Here is a 5,448-nt window from a genome sequence, read left to right as displayed (position 1 = left end):
TCTCCCTCCCTGACCTCCTCCTGTTCAGTCTGCACACTGCAAAAAGACGCGGCAGTGGGCACCTGTGTTTCGTCATCATCAGAGAGTCGGTGACTCTGCTGTGGTGGTATTCCCATGTCCTCTTCATCTGGAGACATAAGTGGTTGTGCGTCAGTGCATGGTATGTCTTCCTCCACTGGGGAAGGGCTAGGTGGACGCCCCTGGGAAACCCTGGAAGCAGAGTCTTCAAACAGAAGAAGAGACTGCTGCATAACTTGTGGCTCAGACCGTTTCCCTGATATGCTTGGGGGTGATGTGACAGACTGATGGGCTTGGTTTTCAGGTGCCACCTGTGCGCTTTCCGCAGAAGACTGGGTGGAAGACCATGTGGTGAACGTGCTGGAAGCACTGTCGGCCACCCAATCGATTAATGCCTGTACCTGCTCAGGCCTTACCATCCTAAGAGCGGCATTGGGCCCCACGAGATATTGCGGTACATTCTGCCGGCTAGTTGAGGGAGTTCGTTCCCTACTGTGTGCGCCTGGGGCCGAACGGCCACGTCCTCTACCAGCAACAGAGGCTCCACGGACACCACCACGACCGCGTCCTCGTCCCTTAATAGTATTTTTCTTCATTGTTGCGATTCAACTCGCACCACAATGAAATATATTATTTTTTATAAGCAAAATCCCCTCACTGGAATACTTTCAGTCTTTTGACTGTATGGATTACAGATGGAATGACTGTTATATGTGAGTACCGCTTTCTTTGACAGATTCTAGTATGGGTACATATATGTTTTCCCAACCCCAGCACATTAGTTTGCTAATTCCAGATGTATGAAACGCAGGCCTAACTGTATCTAGTATATTGAACGCCAGATAAACTAACTTGGCCTTTTTTAAATAAAAAAAATCCCCTCACTGGAATACTTTCAGTCTTTTGACTGTATGGATTACAGATGGAATGACTGTTATATGTGAGTACTGCTTTCTTTGACAGATTCTAGTATGGGTACATATATGTTTTCCCAACCCCAGCACATTAGTTTGCTAATTCCAGATGTATGAAACGCAGGCCTAACTGTATCTAGTATATTGAACGCCAGATAAACTAACTTGGCCTTTTTTAAATAAAAAAAAATTCCCTCACTGGAATACTTTCAGTCTTTTGACTGTATGGATTACAGATGGAATGACTGTTATATGTGAGTACCGCTTTCTTTGACAGATTCTAGTATGGGTACATATATGTTTTCCCAACCCCAGCACATTAGTTTGCTAATTCCAGATGTATGAAACGCAGGCCTAACTGTATCTAGTATATTGAACGCCAGATAAACTAACTTGGCCTTTTTTAAATAAAAAAAATTCCCTCACTGGAATACTTTCAGTCTTTTGACTGTATGGATTACAGATGGAATGACTGTTATATGTGAGTACCGCTTTCTTTGACAGATTCTAGTATGGGTACATATATGTTTTCCCAACCCCAGCACATTAGTTTGCTAATTCCAGATGTATGAAACGCAGGCCTAACTGTATCTAGTATATTGAACGCCAGATAAACTAACTTGGCCTTTTTTAAATAAAAAAAATTCCCTCACTGGAATACTTTCAGTCTTTTGACTGTATGGATTACAGATGGAATGACTGTTATATGTGAGTACCGCTTTCTTTGACAGATTCTAGTATGGGTACATATATGTTTTCCCAACCCCAGCACATTAGTTTACTAATTCCAGATGTATGAAACGCAGGCCTAACTGTATCTAGTATATTGAACGCCAGATAAACTAACTTGGCCTTTTTTAAATAAAAAAAAAATTCCCTCACTGGAATACTTTATGGCTTTTCACTGTATGGATTACAGGTGGACTGGTATTAGTAGGGGTGACACAAGCACACCCAAGTCCCTGATGTAGGATTTCTATGGCACAGACCACTATTACAAGTGATTAATGGACGTTGGGAGAGATTGTGCTGCAGCACTAGTCCCAAGATGGCCGCCGCCTATCAGCCCAGTAACATGTGCCACAAAATGGTCTGCACAACCTTTAAAAAAAATAGCCTTGGACTGTGCTGCTAAATCGCTATTGGTCTGAATCCCAGGTGTAGATGTCTGACTTGTTTGGAGCTTTGGAATGCACACTGTGGCAGCTTCTGCTGCAGCACTACAAGTCGCAAAATGGCGGCCGGCGGTCAGCCCAGGTACATGTGGATGGAAAAATCACTCTGGCCACTCTAAAAATAGCCAATCCCTATCAAAAAAGCAGCTCAGCTGCAGTTGTTCAGATGAATCACAGGTGGAGGAGAGAAATTTGCTTCCAGTTATTCAATTATCCCTGCCTATTCTCGCCCTAGCATCAGCTGCGTCTATCCCTGTTCTATTCACATCGGGAGTGAGCACGTCCCGACGTGCGCACAAGCTTATAAAGAGGCTGAGTCACATGCTGCACTTGGCCAATCACAGCCTTGCCAATAGTAGGCATGGCTGCGATGGCATCTTAGGGCAAGTAGTATGATGCATGTTGATTGGCTGCTTTGCAGCCTTTCAAAATGCGCCAAAATACATGTCGAACGACGAACCCGAACCCGAACTTTTACGAAAAAGTTCGGGTTCGGGTCCGTGTCACGAACACCCCAAAATTCGGTACGGACCCGAACTATGCTCGAACTGTTCCCTCAACACTACTACCAATGTCAATACACGGACGGGTAAATCTAATAAAAATGTTTTTTCTCCCAAAAATACTCTACGTTCTACAAAATGCCCCACTGAGATTACCGCAGAATATTTTTAAGCTATTTGATAACCTAATGGGGGACTTTATCTGGAAAGGCGCTATTCCTCGGATAAAGAAAGAGGTGCTTCAGCTTCCAGTACGAGAGGGAGGACTAGCGGTTCCGAACAGTTTTTTTTATTATTTAATAGCACAATATGGTCACATAAAAGGTAGTCTAAATACTTTAGTGGGTAAGCAGGAAGTAAATAAATAAATTCGGGTGGAAAGAGGAATGGAATCATTTAGAGGTGTTGGAATCAGGCACATTGGGGAAAAATAATACAGGTAATAGAATATTAAATTCACTGGAGTATATATGGCTGGAAATTAAAAAAAGATTAGAGATTAAAGGGTTTTTGCACTATACACCTATTTGGAAAAATGTCAATTTAAAGGAACTACAAACGATTAAGATTTATATAGATTGGGAAAAAAAGGGGATAAAATATCTAGATCAAATATTTGAGGAGGATAAGTTGAAAGATTTCAATACACTGGTGAGGGAGTTTGGGATCCCCCAAAAGGATATGTATAAATACTTTCAGTTCAGGAATGCGCTGCGGACAGTGGAGCAGTTGGATAAGTACAGAAGGGAAAAATCAGATAAGCTGTATAAATTCACCAATGGAGGGGAAAGAGGAGGAATAACTGCAAGGAGATATAAGATTTAGATGGAGGCAAACAGTAAACAAATTATAATGCTTGCCGGGAAAAAATGGGAGAGTGAATTAGAATCTTTTACGGGAAGAGAAATGGAAAGACGCCCTTAGAAGTTATGCTAGGGTTTCGGATAGGGGCTCACATAAGATCTCACAGTTTTTTATAGTTCATAGATTACATAGATCCCCGTTGATGTTGAATAGAATGGGTGTGAGTACCTCAGACAAGTGTATAAAATGTAGGGGAGATAGAGCAGACTTAATACATTGTTTCTGGAGATGCCCCAGACTGTTCAGATACTGGACAGAAATAGCAGAGACTGTATTTTCAATTCTGAAGGTTCAAATATCTGAAGATCCAGTAATCTGTATATTAGGGGCAATCGAACACTTGAAGTTAAATAAAAAGATAAGATTGGTCCTTAGTAAAGTACTATTTCAAGCTAGACTGCTCATACTTAGGAAATGGGTAAAAGAAGATCCCCCGACAGCGGCTCAGTGGAGAAAAGCAATCGATAACTTGATCAAGGAATAGCGGGTGATGGAAGGCCACGGTAGAAAATTACAAAATCTTGACGAAGTATTGAAAAACTGGGTACTATAGGGCTGGGTACGTGTTAGATTTTTTATTTATTTTTTTGTCCCTTCTCTCTCTTCCTTTGGGGCGGTGGGTGGGTACTCAAATAGGGGGAAAAGAAAAGAAAAAAAAATTTCTTCTGTCGTTTTGTAACTCTAATGGTCAATTTGGAACTTTTTTATTGTTAAAGTTGATGTGTTTTGTGTGTAGATGTGTATGTTTCTATGAAATCGAAATAAAGAAAAAGTTATCTAATAAAAATAAAAAAAATTCCTACCACAGTATAGAGCTACTAAGCAGACATCCTTTCCTGCAAGCTCCAGGTACATGAAAGAGCAGAAGATAAATCCCTGCAAACCATTGCCAATACCTGCTGGGACCTAAGACAAAAGCTTTATCTTGATTGGATGAAAGTTACCATCAGTAAAGACAAGTTTGAACTTTACCCAAGGTCTGGATCTCAATTACTGCTGCAAATCCCTCTATTACTCCTACTAGCACTACGCTCATTTTATTGCAAGTGAGCCAGGATCCAGGATTCCAGCCATACCCAGGTAGGAGACACTGTTGACACTATTATCACCACCATACAGAGACATTACACCACTCTGGCATTCCTAACCTCGGGCGTGAGTTACAACACCTTAAAGGGCCCTGTGACAGTACCCTGCGCACGCTGCAATTGGCATCACAAACAAAACTATAGACTATTATACCCATATCCTGACCCACTGCATATTTTGGCATCCGTGTAGCCGTACCACAGTCCTACTCATTGCACATAGCTCGACCAGAGCTAAAGAACAGATACTACACTTGATCTTAGCCAAAAGGCAGAGAAGCGATCCTAGCAGCTATCCTATTGTTCAATGTTCAGCTCTTAAAATAAGCCAGCACCTCATCTGCCACCCTTTCCAGGGCCATCACCAGGACAGCGTTTCGCTTGTTTGGGGATCCAAGATGGACAGAGTGAAGTGAGCCATCATGGACAAAGAGCCCTGCAAGGGCGGAAAGGGCATTCCGGACCTGCCCACTTTACTGCAGATAGCCTTTGTTTGTGGCAACGTTCGTCGGACTCTGAGGACAGCTAATGGCTCTGCGGGCAAGGCTATGTCTCGCTTCTTCCTCCTGTCCCTCTGGAGGGGTCTGGGCTGGGACGAGTGGGACAGCTCCATCCACTACAACTGGCACGCTCCTTGGTAATACGGGGAGGTCGTCAGTTTTGTGAGGAAACATGAACTGGAGAGCCTCAAGCCTGACTTTTGGAAACCAAAGACTATCCACAAGCTCATTAGAGCAAAGGATGTGGTGGAGTCAATTCCAAGGATCCATGACGACACAGCAGAGACAGTTTGGACTAATGTGTCGTCAGACAGGTTAACCAACGGGCACAAGGACATGTCATGGATGGCCATTAAGGGCGGACTGCCAATTAGGTCATTTATGCA

At 42.8% G+C, this 5,448-nt stretch overlaps 1 pseudogene; it reads right to left on the bottom strand.

Annotated features, from left to right (window-relative positions):
- Positions 1 to 4,735: 4,735 nt before the first annotated feature.
- LOC120996685 lies at positions 4,736 to 4,846 on the bottom strand (annotated as a pseudogene).
- Positions 4,847 to 5,448: the final 602 nt, after the last annotated feature.

This window comes from Bufo bufo, chromosome 3 (assembly GCF_905171765.1).
Source record: "Bufo bufo chromosome 3, aBufBuf1.1, whole genome shotgun sequence".
Classification (NCBI taxonomy): domain Eukaryota; kingdom Metazoa; phylum Chordata; class Amphibia; order Anura; family Bufonidae; genus Bufo; species Bufo bufo.
Note: the sequence above shows the minus strand (reverse complement) of the source record. Positions and strands in the feature narration are given on the sequence as shown.